Source organism: Macaca mulatta, chromosome X (assembly GCF_049350105.2).
Source record: "Macaca mulatta isolate MMU2019108-1 chromosome X, T2T-MMU8v2.0, whole genome shotgun sequence".
In the NCBI taxonomy this organism is placed as follows: Eukaryota; Metazoa; Chordata; class Mammalia; order Primates; family Cercopithecidae; genus Macaca; species Macaca mulatta.
This window is the reverse complement of record NC_133426.1, coordinates 109,516,929-109,537,516: the sequence shown is the minus strand read 5'-3', so window position 1 is coordinate 109,537,516 and position 20,588 is coordinate 109,516,929. Positions and strand designations below refer to the sequence as shown.

General features: G+C 40.9%; 1 protein-coding gene across 24 annotated transcripts in view; it reads right to left on the bottom strand.

The window, feature by feature from the left end:
- RAB40AL (RAB40A, member RAS oncogene family-like) overlaps positions 1 to 20,588 on the bottom strand; it is a 218,273-nt gene that overhangs the window by 160,937 nt on the left and 36,748 nt on the right. For 9 of the 24 annotated variants that reach the window (XR_013412528.1, XM_077987501.1, XM_077987490.1 and 6 more), the window contains exons 2-3: positions 19,953 to 20,043; positions 9,981 to 10,156 (exon numbers count right to left, since the gene is read on the bottom strand). The gene's annotated coding sequence lies outside the window, so the exon portion shown is untranslated. Of the gene's footprint in view, positions 1 to 3,704; positions 3,753 to 9,980; positions 10,157 to 10,955; positions 11,137 to 19,952; positions 20,044 to 20,588 lie in introns of those variants that run through there. The other 15 variants (XM_077987505.1, XM_077987512.1, XM_077987511.1 and 12 more) reach the window with 6 other exon arrangements.

The window sequence follows — 20,588 nt, the reverse complement described above, 5'->3', positions numbered from 1 at the left end:
CTGCACCCCACTTGCTGAGGGCAGGGCTGATTTCATGACTTCCTTCTAAAGAACAGAGTAGGGAATGAAAAAATAGTTATTAGAAACTTGCCAGACACCACTTTAACCAAGTGATGAAACATTATCACCAGTGACTTCATGTGGGCACTATGTAAACCCAGATATGATGTGACAAGAAGGGCACTTCAACTCTGTGATATTCTTTCTCAGAACCTATAACACTAGTCTAATCACAAGAAAAACTAAGTCTGTGCTCCTCCAGACAATCAGTCATGAAAATTGCCTGGCAGTTCCTCGCATGGATAGAGTTATCATATGACCCAGCAATTCCATTCCTAGGTACACACCCAAGAACAACACATTTGTCTACATAAAAACTTGTATACAAATGTACATAGCAACCTTATTTGCAATAGCCCCAAACTGGAAACAATCCAAATGTCCATTAATTGTTAAATGTGTCTAAAATGTGATATATTATTATTCTTTGCCAATAAAAGGAATGAAGTATGGATATGCCATAATATAGATGAACCTTCAAAATATATGTGAAGTGGAAGAAGATATATGCAAAAGACCAAATATTATATAATTGCATTTACATGAAATTTCTGGAGTAAAGAAATCCACAGAGACACCAAGCATATCTGTGGTTTAAGGCCTGGGGTGGAAGCAAGGATTAATTGCATTCAAGCATGATGAGACTTTTTGGAGTGATGAAAATGTCTAAAACTTAATTATGGTATGGGTGAAAAACTCTATACATTTAATAAAATTCATCAAATTATAAGCTTTAAATGTGTAAATTATATTGTCTGTAGGTTTAGCTGCAAGAAAGCTGTTAAAAATATGATAATGATCTGGTCTTCTGATATTGATTTGATGTACCTGCTTCATATAAACATGAATGTATACAACTGTTGCTATATCCCAATCTGCTGACTCTTTCCTGTGTTCCTCCAAGCAGTGACTGTCCCCTTTCCCCTCATGCTACTTTGGGTTTTGCTTGTGTGCAAAATTTGATAACTTCTGATCACTTCCACATCCTCCAATTATGGTAGTGGCTTGAGAGTTGATCCATGACAAAGTCCAGCACCTGCCTTGTGTGACTAGATGTCAACATTACCAGTTTCTTCATTCCTCTGCAGCCATATGACTCCACCTGGGGAGCCTATATGGAACTACCTTTATGGGTGTCAGTACGGCAATACCTTGCAAAGGGTTACATAGGTGTACACCTTTTGCACCAACAATTCTCTTTTAGAAGTTTATCTTCAGGACATAGTGGAAGATGTTGATGAGGATCCAGTGTTAAGGCCTGTCATCCTGACAATTCCCTTCCTTCACTGCAGAGCCTGAATTTAGAGACCAAATGGAACATAAGGCCATAAAGGGGCAGAAGGAAGAGGGAAACGTAATTGTCAGCACACAGACTCTCTCTCATATGACAATCATGTTCTGTTATCACAATACCAGAATTCTCCTAGGAGGAACACATTCTGCTCACCAGTACAAACAGCTACAGGAACTGTGCCCAGAACTGTGCTCTTTTGTGGTGCAAAGACTCTGAAAAGATTTAATCCACAGAATGTCAGTAATAGGAGCTATCAGAACACTCTGAATAACACAGAGTTGTAAAACTGATAATACTACATCCATAGGATAGAATTCTAGAAGGTAGCAAAAACAAATTATAATAAAAATAATGATGAAAAAATGATATCTTGCAGACAAGATTAATGATTCACATTATTTTTAATGTGTGGAAAAACAGGTATTTTCATACTGTGATATAAGGAATATAAATGAGTAATAGTATTTTGAAGAATATTATAGTTCAAAGGGTTTTGAAATGACATTTTCAGGAACTTATAAATAAATGCTCACAAAGATATTTGCGTCTATATGAGCATAGGGTTAAGTATATTATTGTTTGTAATAGAAAAAAAATAGTAAGGGAACTAAATTTTTGTAATTAGGATACCAATTAAATAAATTTTAGGGCATCCACATGATGAGATGATACCCAGGTCATTAAAAAAAAATGACACTAAAATTTTGTTGTAGTTATTTCAAATGTTATCATAAAAATATATTTATACAGAAAGGTAATCACAATAACAGTAAAAGTGGGTTACAGAAATCATAAATGGTCTGATCCCATTTTTGCTTATATAGGCTTCTAGCTATTTAACCACAAGTCTCAACGCATAAACGTTAAAATGATCTTTTAGTTCCTCTCACATACCTCTTTCTCTTTAACATACTAAAAACCTGTACTTCCTGCTTAGAGGCCCTCAGTATCTTTTTTGCTTGTGTATGCCACCTTTTACAACCAGACTTCCAGAAAGTTCTATCTTGTAAGTTTGGGCCACAGTCCCTCCCTTTCACCTTCCAGCTTACACTAGTTCAGGCTGCAGTTCAGGCTTCTGTTACAAGGTGGCACCAATGCACCGCCATTATCAAACTTCCCTGCAAAGAAGTGTATGCAAACACCAAAAAATACACTACCTCCCTAAAAACCTAGCTTATGAACCTTTATGAAATCATTCAAATGATTCAAATTCTGCCTGAAAAAAACTTAAAAGTGCAAAAGAGGACCGTAAAACAACAACAACAACAACATCATACTCTGGGGCATCTATATGATGGAACACCAGGTAGCTCTACTGCCCCTTGATAGTCACCGGCTGGAAGGCATAATGTGGGGCAAGGCCAGCAGGAGGTGACTGACAGAGAGAGGCAGCGGAGTGGGGTCTGGGCTGCTGTATTCACAGTGTCCTGGAGACTAAGAGGGGTGGGCAAAGGTCTGGAAAGCCTGTACAAGTTGGGGTAATGAAGGATAACCATTCCACTTTCTGGGAGGGTCTCCTCTACACTGAACACCCCAACCTAACCTACACTGATGAGGTAAGAGATAAAACTATAAATGCGAGGTAGATTTAGGGTCAAGGACAAATGGAAATGCTTTAATATACACATTTCCAATCAGAGGGGACACAATTTAACCCACTGTTTTATTGTGCTGTGCCCTGATGAAAAAGTAAGTTTTTCTTTTCCTATTTTTTTTAGATGGAGTCTCGCTCTGTTGCCCAGGCTGGAGTGCAGTGGTGCAATCTTGGCTCACTGCAACCTCCGCCTCTCAGGTTCAAGCAATTCTCCTGCCTCAGCATCCAGAGTAGCAGCTGGGATTACAGGTGTGTGTCACCATGCCCGGCTACTTTTTGTATTTTTAGTAGAGACAGGGTTTTGCCATGTTGGCCAGGCTGGTCTCGAACTCCTGACCTCAAGTGATCCGCCCTCCTTAGCCTCCCAAGGTGCTGGGATTACAGGCGTAAGCCACTGCTTCCTGTAAGTATATTAACATACCAAACAGTCCAGAAGCAACCATCAGGGAAACTCCACACTTTGCTTACCTGGTGTTATCTATCACTGAGATCACCAGGTGATCCCTGTAGCTGGGATTACAGGTGTGAGCCACCGCCCACAAAGTAAGATTTTTCTTATCATTTGAGAGGCAGCAGCACATGCTGGATAGATGAATTTACTCGGGAGCCACACAGCCTGTGTTCAAATCTAAGCCTGGCATTTGCTAACTCTGTCTTCACTGTACCTCAGTTTCCTTATGTCTAAAGTCAGGCAACAATAGATCCTTCTCATAGGTTGTGGTGAGAATTAAATAAGTACAGTTGGCCTTTTGTAACTGTGGATTCTGCATACATGAATGCATCCAACCTCAGACTGAAAATATTCTGAAAAGAAAATAAAAACAATACAATAATAAAATACAAATTTTAAAACCAATTTAGTATAACAACTATTTATATAGCACTTACATTGTATTAGGTATCGTAACTAATCTAGAGATGATTTAAAGTATATGGGAGGATGTGCATAGGTTATATGGAAACACCACCCCATTTTATATCAAGGACTTTGTATACACAATGGAATATTGTATTATAAATATATATGTATATGTATGTATGTATATGTGTGTGATTATATATACATATATGTATATATACATGTGTGGTTTATATATTATATATTATATGATTATTATATATGTATATGTGTGTGTGTATATATATCACACACACACACAATGGAATATTATTTTGGCCTTTAAAGAGGAGACCCTACTATTTGTGATAGCGTGAATGAAGCTGGGGGACATTATGCTAAGTAAAATAAGCTAGACATAGAAAGAAGAATTACGCACGATTTCACTTACATGTAGAATCTAAAATAGTCAAGCTCATAGAAGCATAGAGCGGTCATTACCAGGAGTGGGGAAGGGGGGAACAGGAGAGATGTTGTTCCAAAGTATAAAATTGAAGCTATGAAGGATAAATAAGCCTAGAGATCTAATGTACAGCATGATGCCTATAGTTAATAGTAATATAGTGTACATTGTAAATTTGGTAAGAGAGTAGGTTTCAAGTGCATTCACAAAAAAAATGATAGCTATGTGAATAGATGGATATGTTAATGTGCTTCACTGTAGTAATCATTTCTATCACTTTCTCTTTCCTCTCTCTCTCTCCCCATATATATATTTCATTTTATAAATACTTATCTTTACTTTTTGAAATGTTATAATCAAGAAAACCACTGAGGTAATAATATTAAGATTAAATTGTACATGGTTTGACAAAAACACGTACACATACACCTACTGTTTTTGGAACATGTAAAAAACATATTGCTCATGGGAGAAGAAGCAGTTTGAAATAAATGCCTAGACATAGTAGGTGTGGGTGTACTTGTATGTGTGTGTGTGTCTATGGCTGAAACACAACATTGTATATGTGTGTGTATTTAGGGCTCAAACTCTATCACGCCAAACACACACTCCCAGGTACGGCTTTCTCTCCATCTCAGAGAGGGACTGGGCTTCCTATCTTGGGGCTTAGAGATCCCAGATAGTGATGAATACACAAGATTACTGATAATGTGTGGAAAACTCCAGAAGCTCTGGCTGATAACCATCAAGCCTAGGTCCCTACTCCCTCCTACCACTCTTGCTGAGTCACCATCTGAGAATTCTAGAGCTGCAATTATGGGCAAAGGGGATCTATCATCATTTTGGTTTTCCTTTCTTAAAAATTAAAGCTCCTAATTTTTTAGATGACCAAACAGATGTTATTCTTTAGAGTCATTCGTGAAACAGTTTGGAGAATATGTTGCCAATTCTTTTTGGAAAATTCCTATGTATATTAAAAGGCTAAGCATAAGCTTCATTTTATGTCCACTCCATATATTTTGTTCATTGATCTATCTCCTTTACTCGCTCTGTCTCTCATCAGTGTTGGCTGACATGTCTTCACTCCAGAGATGGACCCTCCCAGACAGCAGGCCATTCAAGATCCCAAGACTCCACTCCTGTACAGACTTCCCAGACCTTCTCCCACTTCCTCTCTGTCATCTCATCTCCAGGACTCTGGATGTAGCAGCTCAGACCAGTATTGCTGAATCATGCTCTGAGCTCAGAGGAGGCTGTTGCATAGCAACAGTGGCTCAGAGACAAATACAGTCTCTGGAAGGAAGAGCACTACCAGGTAATGCTGGCACTATTAAGAAAGTGGGTAAAGATAATCATATCTTCAAAACATCCTCAAAACCAACCCAACTTCTCTCCCTGCCAGAGACACCTCCTACCATGGACCCAGCCTACATTTTCTAGCCCTGTGTGCAAGCACTCTGTGCTCTGAGCAAATGGCACCATTGGCTGAGCCTTCCATTTTCCAATGACCCCAGGGTCTGTCTCATTAACGTGAATAGGGTTATATTTGCAGTTTGTTTTCTGCACACACAGGATAGCAGTCTGTCTTCAGGACCGCCCTATAAAAGGAGTGGTGCCAATTCCCATTTTTGAGATGAGGAAATTGTGTCTCCAAGATGGTGAGAACAAAGTCTGCCTTTCCTTTGAAAAGGCAGCTTGCAGTAATTCATGAGAGCACAGAGTTGAGAATCAGCAGGCCTGTGCTCTACCTCCAGCTCATGAAAGCATGTAAAAGTGCTCTAACATCTCAGGCCAGCATCTCACTTAGCCAGAGTTGATGATCCTCATGTACCACTGTATGGTTCCTGCTTTAAGAGACACCTGTTGCCCACCTAGTTATCTCTCCTGCCCTCCTCTCAGCTGAAGCAGGCTGTTCTGTCTCTGTCAGTAGGGTCTTTAAAGTTGCTCTGAGGATTCAATCTTCCCCCACCCTCACCCCACCGCCTAGCCTTCTGAGGACAACACTAATGCTGTCCTTACAGTGTCAGAAGTCAGTTTCCAAGGCACACAAACATGGCAGGGACATCCCCTCACAGGAAATTCAGGTGCCTCTTAGGAGGGTAAGTGTGCCACCCCCCTTATTATTAGACATCATGTGCATGCCGGACTAACCTGACTTAGGGCCATGGTTTTCAATCCTCTCTTAAATCAGGATCCCCTCCTCTCAGGGCTTCTCTAACAGCTGACACCTTCCTAGCATTCCTCCCCATTCGTGCTTCCCAGAAAGCACACACCAACACCATCAGAGCCACAAACAGAGTACAAATCTTAGTCCACAGAAAATAATTCAGGGAGTGAAGGAAGTAGAGACAGCCCCAGGAACCCACAGTGGTTCCTGGGGCTTCCATCTCCAGCTGATGGCATCTTGTGAAGAATAGAGCATCATCAGTCACTTGCCATTTCGTCATCTCATTCATGACATTTGGGGTCAGGGATAAAAATCAGCATTCTATTTTCAGATAATAAGCTATTTTGTATCCTCTCATTTTATCAGCAGGTTAACATCATAGAAGCATGCCATATTTTCATGTTGGGCTCTTGAAACAGGAGACACCACAGAGGAACAAGAGCTGTGAATCTCTGAGTTAACAATTATCTGAGAGAGCTCTTTCAATGGGCAGGACTAAGGAAATGAGCGATCAGAGTGGCAGTAAAGGCAAAAGCTGGTCATACCTGGCACAGACGGAATGAAGGGGAAATGAGCTTTCACATAACACTTCAGGTGTCAAATGGAATATCTACTTTCTGAGGCCCATATTACTATGGCTTAATCACTTGAATGGACTTTGATATAGAAGTCCTATTTCCAACAAGTGAGTTTCTGCTAAAGGTTTAGAAAAGGTTCTCCAAGCTAATTCTCATGTACATGCAAGTGAAGGAGGCCTACCTGAGGGGTCAGGTTAGGAGCCACATTAGTTTTCTGATCCAGAGAGAAAAGGCAACTAATATTGATGGAGCACATTGTTTATAGGGTCCAGCTCCATGTTCTTGACTTTAGTGACTGAATTTAATTCTCATGACAACCCTACTAGTGAGGTACGATTATGCTCTCTTCATGGATGTATATGACTACAACGCACTTCCTCCTAAGCACAGAGCTGGATGGCAAAGAGTTTGCTCACCACACAAACTCATGGAGCTAGGGATAGAATCAAGCAGCCTGGGCAATGGTACAAAAATGGTCAGGATTCATAATATCTAAACAGTCCCAAAGTCACGTTATTAGAGAAATCTCAGAAACACTATTTTCAGAGGGGAAAAAGGTGCAAAGGGGCACTTACTCTACGATAGCACAAACATTTATAGCCAAAAATGTACAATTACATATTTTGCATAATTCTCTCACAAGTCTTTGAGGAAGGCATCATTATTTCTAGTTTACAGATGACCAACTAAGACTCACTGATAGAAAATCAATTTTGCAGAGGCATCTAGTAATGATCAGGAGTGGGGATGTAACTCTTACTCTCCTCAAAGGATAACACATTGTCTCCTTTCAGAGATGATGACTGTCTAGGACTTAAACACTTGTAGTTTCTTGTGTTGCCAGGGTTATGCTCTTGTGGGTACTCACTCAACAACCTCTCTCTCTTTGAAAGAGCTGATCATGCAGATGAAATCCCAGTGCAAGGTCCTATAGGTGGTAATGGGTCTGGTATGAGGGTCAAAGGCTTATGATTCCTTCCTCCTCTTCATCTGCACTCTCTCTTCATCTGAGACTCAATAGAAACTGCTTTTCCAAATCAATGTAGCAGATCAAATGAGGGGGCAGAAAATGACAGGGGACTCGTTTGACGATCTTCTCACCTTACCCCAATACCTCAGCAAACCATCCTGCAACACAGAAATGGCCCCAAAGCTTCATGTATAATGTAAGTGTGAGCACATGCTCCATCTTCCTGCTCTCCTTCCAGGTGGTCTCTGTGGCAGTTATGCTGCTTGGTTTAGATAACAGTCATCACTTCTCTGGGAGGGAGGAAAAAGTTGGGCCTGGATGACCATTCGTTGAAGTTCTACTAGGTGCCATCTACTCTGTAGGGGATTTATCATTTACCCCACAGAAAACTTGTCTAAGAAAGGCATTGTGAGTCCCCTTTTACAGATGAGCAAGGGCAAAGTAGAATGGCAAAGGATTTGATCACCACAGAAACTGACAGAGCCTGGGATAGTAGCTGGCAGCCTGGGCACCTTAAGTGCTGGTGGTAGATCTTTAGCAAATGTATCTGGACACACACTGTTGAGGAAGTTAATGTCTGTCCTCCCTGTGTTTACCCTCCTTGCATTTCCAGCAAGGAACCAGGCTTGGTGTTCCTTCCCCTTGCCTTAGGAGAGGTTTATGGCAGGGTTGGGAGCCAAAGATGTCTGAATCCAGTGTCTTCCATTCTTTAGGAAACTTAAACTTCAGAGAAATATTGGACTGCTTGTTATCTGGTAGGAAAAGGAGGTCCTCTGAGGACATAGAGAAAGGAGAGGAACAGAGATTTATCTCAAATAGGGATGAGGCCAGAGATCTACTTGTCCCTCCAGGAGTAAGGATCTGAGCACTGCTCCATATCAACCCTTGGGTTTCATCAGTATATGGTCCATTGAAATTGGGCATCCAGCCATGACACCTATTTTTCTCTTTGGATAAAAGGATAGATGGAACAGGGTCAGGGAGTCCTTAAGGCACCAAGCCAATTAGGCAAATTGTCAGCTCAGCACTGAGCAGGAGGGACACATGATTGATGATGGCAGGGACCTCTCAGGCTGTTAACTAGAGTATAAATTCCCACAAGCGGGACTGCTTCCTCAAAAAGCCACGAATATTAAACATTCGTCTAATTCACCTTAAAATCTCTTTACTAATTTGTCACAATGAAATACAAGATATGAACACTCATTTTTCAAGATCTGTACAAATAATGGGTTTCACTATATTATTAATATTTGCTAATGTGATATACTTTTGTTGGAATGTTATTTTTCATTTTCCATATTTTATTTTCCTATAAATGGCATATTTCACATTTAAATTACCAAATGCAAAGATAATGATCCCACTTTATGTCTCAAATATGTTCTGGAATAATTATGGTGTTTGAAAAGAAAACTCAGTCAGTGAGTTGGTGTTTATGCTGTATCCTCATTAAATGGAAAATGTGGGGCCATGAAAACTCCATACATGGCCTAGGGAGGAAAAATTGGTACAACCTCTTTGCAGAGACATTTGGCAACCTCTCTGAGAGAAGAAAGCAAGGCACCTGTCACCCACTGTACTCTTAGGTCTGGACAGCATATATGTAAGATGGCCAAGATAGCATGGCTAGTCATATTTAAAGGAATCTCAAATCACCTTATTAGATATAGCTAAGTAATACTATTTTCAGAGAATAAAAATTTTCAAAAGAGCACTTACTCCATGATGTCATTTATATATTTACAGCTAAAAGCATGTAGTTGTATATTTTGCATGATTCCCTCATAACTCTGTGGAGAAATCATCATTATTCCCATTCTGAAGTTGACTATATTAAACTTGCTGATGTAAAATCAATTTTGCAGATTCATCTAGTAAGGAATAGGAATGGCATTCTAACTCTTATCCTCCCCAGAGGACACCCAGGTATCTTCTTTATAGATCATAACCTTCTAGGACTTAAACACTTGTAATTTTACATGTTTTTAGTACTATGCCCTTGTGGGTACTCACTCAACAACCTCTCTCTCTTTGAAGAAGCTGACAGTGCAGATGAAATCCCGGTGCAGGGTCCTGTAGATGCTAATGGGTCTGGAATGAAGGTCAAGGGCTTGTGAGTCCTGCCTCCTCTTCATCTGCACTCACTCTTCATTTGGGGGCTCAATAGAAACTGCTTTTCCAATATCAATCTAGAAGATCAAACAAGGGGGCAGAAAATGACAGGGGATTAAAGGAAATGTTTTAATTATTTCTTTCCCTTTTCCCTGATCCCTCAGCAAAGTCCTCCTGCAACACAGGAATAGTTCCCAAAGCTTTATTCATAATGCAAGTGTGAGTAGGTTTAACTTCTTATTGCTTGGTATATTTCCAGGTAGACTCTATGGCAATTGTGCTGTTTGGCTTAGGTAAGTTATCGCTTCTCTAGGAGGGAGGTGAAAAGTGGGTCAGTATGAACATTTGTTGATGTCCTACTAGGTGACATCTATGCTGTACAGGTTTTCTTATTTATACCATAGACTAGTCATGTAAGGAAGATATAGTGAGTCTCCTTTTACAGATGACTAAGGGCAAGCTGACAGAGGGTAAGAAAGGATTTCAGCATCACACATCAAGTAATGTGCAGGAATGTGGTCCAGCCTTTGCTGTCATTACAGTATTTCATGCATTGTCAACAGAGGCGACATCATGCCCAAGGGGCTGAAAATTGGCTCTCGATGCTAAGGAGGATGGTAGACATTACAATGGTTTGTGGTCCTGCAAAGTACCACAGTACAAAAACAGTTACCACTTTACGTGTCGTATTAATATTTTACATTCTTGGCAGAAAGGATGTGTGAGGAAGAACATGTCTAAAAGTCCTCCAAAACAGGGACAAGAATGAAAGAAGGTGAGAGAAACACTGCCTATGCCCAGTGACTTCTTATGTAGATGACTGGCCACCAGGGCTTTGGAACTGATCATTTTACTCTCCTCTCCCCAGATGCTCACTCAACAACCCCTCCTGGTGATGATGATGATGGTGGTGATGGTGATGGTTGAAATGAAATCCTCTCTCTCTCTGGGCACAGGAGACCTTGATATGTGGACCATATGAATTGACTGGTTCTTAAGGTGACAGACAGGCAGGGGCTCAGTCAGAACGACACATGTTTCCTCTGGAACAGATGATCTGGAGGGTAGAAAATTAATGTTGACAAAACTAGTATGAGCAAGAAATGCTCTAATTTGCATCTCTTTTCATCTTAACATTTATTCAAGTAGCCTATTATTTAATGTATAATTTAGATTAAATTATGGAAATTTAGGAACAGTTATGTAAATCAGACAAATTGCTTTGTAATGCCTGCTCAGTAATAGAAACTGGAATTTCATTAAGGCATTGTGTCCTGAAGTCACCAGGAATTTGAATGCTCTAATTTCTCTCAGTGCTCACATGCACTGGGTACTGCTTAATTTATTTATATAATGAACTATATTACTTTAAAACTATAATACGAAATTATATGATATATAATATCAAATTATTAAATATTTATCTAAATATAATATTAATATATCAAATATATTATATTAAAATTGCATTATAAAATTGTAATATTAAATTAGGTTATAATATTAAATTATATGAGTCTAATTATCATGACATATGAAGCATTCCCAGTAATCAGTAAGGAGAAATGGCCTAGTGATGTTGTGGTAAGTATAATCTAAGTATGCACCCAGTGATTCTTGTTTCTTGTTATTTACTTCTTTGTATAATCTGCCTCATTGTGTGTGAGCTGGAGTTAGTGACTTGCTTCTAGTTGGTATCCACAGTGGTATAGTTTGAATGTGTCTTCCAAAGTTCATTTGTTGGAAACCTGATTCCCAATATAAAGGTGTTGGAAGGTGGGACCTTTAAGATGTCTAGGGTCATGGTGATTCTGCCCCCAGAAACAGATTAATACCATTACTGTGGGAGTAGGTTCTTCATAAAAGGACAAGTTTGTTCCCCCTCTTGCTGTCTCTCCTCTTCTCTTTGCCCTTCTGCCACGGGATGATACAATAAAAAGCCCTCACCAGATGCCAGCCCCTCGATCTTGGACTTCCCAACCTCCAGAACTGTGAGCCAATAAATTACAAATTACACAGTCTGTGACATTGTTCTAGCAGCACAAAAATGGATTAGGAAAATGTGTACCAAAGAAGTGGGGTTTTGAAACAACAAATAACTGAAAATGTGAAAGTGGCTTTGGAACTGGGTAATAGCAGCTAGAAGAATTCGGAGGAGCCAGCTAGCAAAAGCCTACATTGCCATGAACAGAGTATTAAGGGCAATTCTGGTGAGGCCTCAGAAGAAGAGTATGACTGTAAGAAAAGTCTGAATCTTCTTAGAGATTACCTAAGTGACTATGATTAGAACATTGGTAGAAATATGGACAGTAAAGACCATTCTCACCAGGTCTTGGATGAAAATTAGGAATATATTATTAGAAATTGGCATAGAGGCAATTCTTGTTATAAATTGGCAAAGAACTTGACTGTATTGTTTTGATGCCCAAGGGCTTTATGGAAGGCAGAATTTAAGAGTGATGAACTAAAGTATCTGGCAGAAGAAATTTCTAAGCAAAGTATTGGAGGAACTGTGTGGCATCTGTAACTGCATACAGTAAGATGTAAGAAAAGAGAAATGATTTAAAGACAGAATTTATAATTTATAATTAAAAAGGAATCAGAGGGCCAGGCATGGTGGCTCATGCCTGTAATCCCAGCACTTTGGGAGGCTGAAGCAGGGGATCACCTGAGGTCAGAAGTTCAAGACCAGCCTGGTCAACACGGTGAAACCCCATCTCTACTAAATATATAAAAATTAGCCAGGTATGGTGGCAGGTGGCAGGTGCCTGTAATCCCAGCTACCTGGGAGGCTGAGGCAGGAGAACTGCTTGAACACAGGAGGCGGAGGTTGCAGTGAGGCGAGATTGCGCCATTGTGCTCCAGCCTGGGCAACAAGAACGAAACTTCACCTCAAAAAAAAAAAAAGGGGGGGGAATCAGAACATAAACATTTGGAAAATTCACATTCATGTCATATAAAGAATAAAAAAGCATGCAAGAGTACAGCCAAGCAACTCTCTGATAATGGGATTAGCATGGCTAGAAGGAAGCCAGGTGCTGTTCATCAGGACAATGCATTGGAGAAAGACTCTGAAGACATTTCAGATATATTCAAAGTTGCCCCTTTCCTACAAGTCCAGAGATCTAGGAGGGCAGAATGATTTCAAGGGACAGGCCTGGGGTGTCCCTCATGGGCTCACTGCTCAGAACCATCTTGGGACTCTGATCCCTGAATTCTAGTACAGTGCTGCCTGGCAGCCCCAGCTGTATCTCAAGTGGACCTAGGTATGCTCGGGCTGCTCCTGTGAAGGGTGCAAATTGTAAGCATTGCTGGTTCCCACATGGTGCTAATTCTGCAAGTGAGCAGAATGCAAGAGCTATGGGGGCACCGCTTCCTTCACCTAGATTTTAAAGTATGTATCCGACATCCCTGTGACCCAGGCAGAAACCTGCTGCAGGGGCAGAGGCACTATAGAGTTCTCACTAGGGTAATGCCTAGTTGAGCCACAGGCATAGGGTTGCCAATGAGACCATGAACCTCTAAATCCATCAGTGTGCAGCCCCAGCCTGGAAGAGCTGCAGGCAGGAGACTCCAACCCATGAGAGCTGCTGCAAGGGTGCAACCCAGCAAAGCCATAGGGGTGGGGCTTTCTGAGGCCTTGGAGCTTAATCCATACCCCAGTGTGCTCAGAAGGTGGGACATGGAGTCAAGAAAGATTATTCTCCAGCTTTGAGATTTAACGTTGTTTGCCCTGTTCAGTTTTGCACTTACTTGGGACCCATTACTCCTCTTTTCTTGCCTATTTTTCCCTTTTGGAATTAGAATATCTATCCTATGCCTGTCTCACTGTTGCATTTTGGAAGTAGATAACTTGTTTTGATTTTATAGCCTCACAGTTTGAGGGAATTTGCCTCAGAATATATCATGCCTTGAGTCTCATCCACATTTGATTTGGTAAAGACATTGGGGCTACTGGGATGGAGTCAGAATATTTTGCATGTGAGAAGGACATGAATTTTATGAGCCGGGGGCAGAATGCTGCAGTAAGAATGTGTCCAGTAAAGTTTATGTATTGAAAGCTTGATTCCCAATGTGTGTTGGTCTATCCAAGTACTTCTTCCCTAAATTTCTTTGTCACCAATTTTCCAATCATGTCCTTTCCAAGTTACTGATCATGCAGCCAAACTATTGTCCACAGTCCATGAATCAGTATATATAGAAATGGCAGGTCCAGCCATTTGTTCAAGCGAAGTGATCAACCAGGTACACTGTACACTGCTCAAAGTTCTGCCCACTGGGAGAATTTCCATTCACCATTGTCCTTCAGGGACATCCCAGAAAGGGGATGTAGTGTTAGTTGTCCACTTCTGAGTAGTGCCTGCATATTATGCAGAATCATCTGTAAACCAAACTTCTCTTTCTCTGTCAACTGATCATAGGGAACTTAGATTATAGGTGCAGGCTGGGAGAAAGAAAGGAGTGTAGCAAAAATGAGGGCCATGGGCATTTGAGCTGCTTCCTCACGTAACTTACTTATGCCTTCTGTGCCTGCTTGAGCTCGATTTCATGTATACTACTTACCTTTGTTGATGGAGTGAGTGCTGCTGTACATACTCAACTTTATGGCTATGTGGGTTGGATAACACACAGGTCATGGTAGGCAGCTCAGGTCACGTGAAAACTTGGTTGTTTCCAGTCTCTACTAAGGCCCATTAGCAGGCCAAGAGTTGTTTCTCAAAAGAACTGTAGTTATCTAGGAAAGATGGCAGGGCCTGTGTTGCCATTCACCTATGAATGCCTGCCAAAGGTTCCCAAGGGCATCCCTATCTGTCACTGACAACTCAAGCACCATTGGATCTGCTTGATCATATGGCCCAAGTGGCATAGCAGCTTGCATAGCAGCCTGGACCTGTTGCAGAGCCCTCTCTTGTTCTAGGCCCTACTCAACACTAGCAGCTTTTTGTGTTACTCAGTAAATAGGTCAGAGTTACACACCCATATGAAGAGTATGTTGCCTCCAAAATCCAAAGAAGCCCACCAGATGGTGTACCTCTTTTTTGGTTGTAGGAAAGGCCAGGTGCAAGTATTTATCCTTCACCTTAGAAGGGATATCTCAAATGCTCCACACCTCTGAGCTTCTAGAAACTTGACTGAGGTTGGATATGCCACCTTTTACCTCTGAGGAGAGGAGAAAACTAACAGCCATATAACATTCTATTATATTCTTTAAACTAGTAGGTTAAAACAAAAACTGATAAAAATAATTACTTATAAGGGAACAGAGTAGCAGCCCAGGATGGAAGCTGATCATGTATATTCTCTTAAAAATATAATACCTATTTACTGGTCTGATGCACTGAAAAAGTTAAGAAGCAATGGCCAACCCAGTAGCAATGAGCAACTCTAGTACCCAGATTGAGTCCTCTAAAAATATTACCTACAAGGAAAAATGGCCGAATCCAAGTCTGTGGTCAAGCTGTACCAGATGAGTCTGGACTGAATGATCATACCAGCGAACATGTCAAAAAGACTCAGAAGCCAACCTGATAGGACTTCCACAGACCAAATAAGAACAATTTAAGCATCAAAAACATTAGTGCCTACAGTGAGTTAAAACACATTACATACAGAAACATCTCTGAGTCGTGATGACACTCTAAAAGAAAAAACTCAAACAAAACCAACTCACTGCTCATCTGTGGAGGATCCTACAGAAACAATACTTATTCTTAAAACTGGAAATACTGCAAAATGATTAAATATTTGTCCTTCCTTTCCTGTGTGTGCCATACCTCAGTTAAGCCTAATAGTTGGCGGGGGTTGAAGCGGGGGAGTTTCTCTTATAGAAAATGTCCAGCTAATAAATGCAGAAGAAATTGTACTATCTAAACACCATCACTGTAGAATTTTTAAAGAAATGCAGATCTTGGTAAAGATCAGAGATTGTAAAAAATCATGAGGTAAAAAGCAGATGGGACATTTCACAATGGATGGATCAGTCTAACAACACCTGAGCCCAGCGCTCAATCTTAATGTCAAGGTAGGAGTGACAATCAGACACAATGAGGTTCTTTGTATGCCTATGAATTGAACGCTTGTGTCCTCCCAAAACTCATATGTGGAAACCGTAATCTCCAATGTGACAGTATTTAAAAATAGGACTTTTGGGAAATAATTAGGTCATCAAAGTGGAGCCCTCATTATGAGATTAGTGTCCTTATAAGAAGAGACACAGAGAGCTTGCTTGCTCTCTGCATGCACACACCAAGGAAAGGCCATGTGAGGACATAACCAGGAAGAGGATTCTCACCAGGAACCCAACCATACTGGCATCCTGATTAGACTTGTAGCTTCCAGACTCATGAGAAGTAAATGCTTGTTATTTAAGCCACCTAGTCTGTGGTAATTTGGTAAAGCAGCCTGAACTAAGACTTGGCGTAAGGATATAGGATATGTAACACATCCGAGGTACTCTTGCCAAAAAAGTCCTGAACTGGATGAAGCCTCTAACTCTACTAATTTACAGGAAATAGGAGGGGCCAGAGCAACGTAAGTAACAGCACAATGGGGATACAATCAGCAAAATTGAGAATGTATACTGCACAAACCAAAGATCTAGTGTAATAAGCAAATACAGGTTGAATATCATTAATCTGAAAATCCAAAATCTGAAATGCTCCAATGAGCATTTCCTTTGAGCATCATGTCAATGATCAAAAAATTTCAGATACTGGAGCCTTTTGGATTTGCAGATTAGGGATACTGAACATGTAAATTGAAAAGCAAAAACAAAGAGAGAAAAGAGATTTAAAACTCCAGAGAGTTAATGAGAAATTAAAGTATAATTAAAACCCATAATGAGATACCACCACACTTACACCAGAAAAAGAAAATTAAAAAGATGGAAAACACCAAGTGTTGGTGAGGATATGGAAGCTGTATAATTTTCACAGCACCGGTGAAAATACAAATTCAACAACTACTTTGAAAAAGTGCTGGCAGTATTGACTGAGCTGATCATACACACATCCTACAACTCAGAAATTTCATTCTTAGGTCTGGGGAAGGTACACACCCAAAAGAAAGAAAAATGAATGTTTATCCAAAGATATGTACAAGACATTCATAACACTGTTATTCATAATGTCAAAAACTAGAAAAAATCCACATAGCAGATATGCTTACTGTGAAATATCCACTAGATGTAACAATATCCACCAATGATGATGAATGATCTACTACTATAGACAACAATAAATGTAAATCTCACATACAGTATGTTGACTGAAGGAAGAAAGTTACAAAAGAGAACATGATGTATGATTCTAGGAATTTTTCTTCTAATTTCCCATTACAGTTTAGGCTACATAAAAAATTCAACACCCTATTTTTTCTTATTTGAAGATACTTAGTGTTCCCATATATTATCTGCAGGTTAACCTCAAAGAAGCACATATCCACTGAGCCCCTGAAAAGTGAAGCACTACAGATATGAACACGGCTAATGCTGTTGATATGGTTTGGCTGTGTCCCCATCTAAATCTCAACTTGAATTGTATCTCCCGGAATTCCCACATGTTGTGGGAGGGACCCAGGGGGAGGTAACTGAATCATGGGGGCCAGTCTTTCCCATGCTATTCTTGTGCTAGTTAATGAGTCTCACAAGATCTGATGGGTTTATCAGGGGTTTCCGCTTTTGCTTCTTCCTCATTTTCTCTTGCTGCCGCCAGGTAAGAAGGGCCTTTCGCCTCCCGCCGTAATTCTGAGGCCTCCCTAGCCATGTGGAACTGTAAGTCCAATTAAACCCTTTTTTGTTCCCAGTTTTGAGTATGTCTTTATCGGCAGTGTAAAAATGAACTAATACAGTAAATTGTTACCAGTAGAGTGGGGTGTTGCTGAAAAGATACCCGAAAATGTGGAAGCAACTTTGGAAGTGGGTAACAGGCAGAGGGTAGAACAGTTTGGAGGGCTCAGAAGAAGACAGGAAAATGTGGGAAAGTCTGGAAGCTCCTAGAGACTTGTTGAATGACTTTGCCCAAAATGCTGATAGCAATATGGACAATAAGATCCAGGCTGAGGTGGTCTCAGATAGAGATGAGGAACTTGTTGGGAACTGGAGTAAAGGTGACTCTTGTTATGTTTTAGCAAAGAGACTGGCAGCATTTTGCCCCTGCCCTAGAGATTTGTGGAAGTTGGAACTTGAGAAAGATGATTTAGGGTATCTGGCAGAAGAAATTTCTAAGCAGCAAAGCATTCAAGAGGTGACTTGGGTTCTATTAAAGGCATTCAGTTTTATAAGGGAAGCACAGCATGAAAGTTTGGAAAATTTGCAGCCTGACTATGTGATAGAGAAGAAAAACCCATTTTCTGGGGAGAAATTCAAGCTGGCTGCAGATATTTGCATATGTAGCAAGGAGCCTAATGTTAATCCCCAAGACCATGGGGAAAATGCCTTTAGGCCATGTCAGAGACCTTCACAGCAGCCCCTCCCATCATAGGCCTGGAGGCCCAGGAGAAAAAAGTGGTTTCCTGGGCTGGGCCTAGGGTCCCTATGCTGTGTGTAGCCTAGGGACTTGGTGCCCTGTGTCCCAGCTGTGGCTGAAAGGAGCCAACATACAGCCCGGGCTGTGGCTTCAGACGGGGGAAGCCCCAAGCCTTGGCAGCTTCCACGTGGTGTTGAGCTTGCAGGTGCACAAAAGTCAAGAATTGCAGTTTGGGAACCTCCATCTAGATTTCAGAAGATGTATGGAAACTCCTGGATGCCCAGGCAAAAGTTTGCTACAGGGGCGGGGCGCTCATGGAGAACCTCTGCTAGGGCAGTGAAGAAGAAAAATTTGTGATTGGAGCCCCCACACAGAGTCCCTACTGGGGCACTGCCTAGTGGAGCTGTGAGAAGACAGTCACTGTCTTCCAGACCCCAGAATGGTAGATCCACTGACAGTTTGCATCATATGCTTAGAAAAGTCACTGACACTCAACACCAGCCCATGAAAGCAGCCAGGAGGGAGGCTGTACCCTGCAAAGCCACAGGGGTGGAGCTGTCCAAGATCATGGGAACCCACCTGTTGCATCAGTGTGACCTGGATGCGAGACCTGGAGTCAAAGGAGATCATTTGGAGCCTTAACATTTGACTGCCCTGCTGGATTTTGGACTTGCATGGGCCCTGTAACCCCTTTGTTTTGGCCAATTTCTCCCATTTGGAATGGCTGCGTTTATCCAATACCTCTATCCCCATTCTACCTAGGAAGTAACTAGCTTGCTTTTGATTTTACAGGCTCATAGGTGGAAGGGACTTGCCTTGTCTCAGATGAGACTTTGGACTGTGGACTTTTGGGTTAATACTGAAATGAGTTAAGACTCTGGGAGACTCTTGGGAAGGCATGACTGGTTTTGAAATGTGAGGACATGAGATTTGGAGGGGCTAGGGGCGGTATGATATGGTTTGGCTGTGTCCCCATCAAAATCTCAACTTGAATTGTATCCCCCGGAATTCCCACATGTTGTGGGAGGGACCCAGGGAGACGTAACTGAACCATGGAGGCCAGTCTTTCTCGTGCTGTTCTCGTGATAGTTAAAGAGACTCACGAGATCTGATGGGATTATCAGGAGTTTCCGCTTTTGCTTCTTCCTCATTTTCTCTTGCTGCCTCCATGTAAGAAGAACCTTTCACCTCCCACCACGATTCTGAGGCCTCTCCAGCCATGTGGAACTGTAAGTCCAATTAAACCTTTTTTTGGTTCCAGTTTTGGGTATGTCTTTATCAGGAGCATGAAAACAAACTAATACAGCTGTGTATAATGGACATGCAGCTGGATATGAGACAGGAGACATACTTATCCCACTAACTCTAGGTGCCCTTGAGTAAGTCACCACACCACATCTATACTCACCCAGCAAAGAGGGACTGAGTAGCCCTGTCTCCAGCAAGATCTCAGGGACAGAGAGCAATGTGATTCCCATCTGGAAAACCACTCTGAGTTCCTAAAAGGGAAAAGAACTCATTCATCTTGGGGGTCCAAGGAATTATCTATATCAACAGCCAAGTTGTCTAGTACAAAGTAATTATGATGTTTATTAATGTTTTTATTTTTAAAATTATTACTTTTTCTTAAATAAATACCATCTGGTACAATGTAGAATGACTACAGAAACACAGATAAAAGAGCTATGGTCTCAAAGTTACACCAACCACCATGGGTTAACATAGTTCAACAAATATCTGTCTCTTCTTCCTAAGTGTACTGGTTAGGAGTGTGGGCTCTGTATACAGACTAGAGACAAACCCTAGTTCTGCCATGTAAAAACCTTGTGACTTTGAATACTGTTATTTCACCATAAAATCACTCAAAGTCTTGTCAGTAAAACCAGGATTATATAGTACTTACAATACAGGACAAAACATATTTTACATGTACCATGGAACTTAAAATTAAAATTTAAATTTAAAAAAAAGTCCCTGTGTTCTGGTTTTTAAAAATATAAATGGCCAGGGATCACATTAACTTGAAAATTCTAAGGCAGAGATA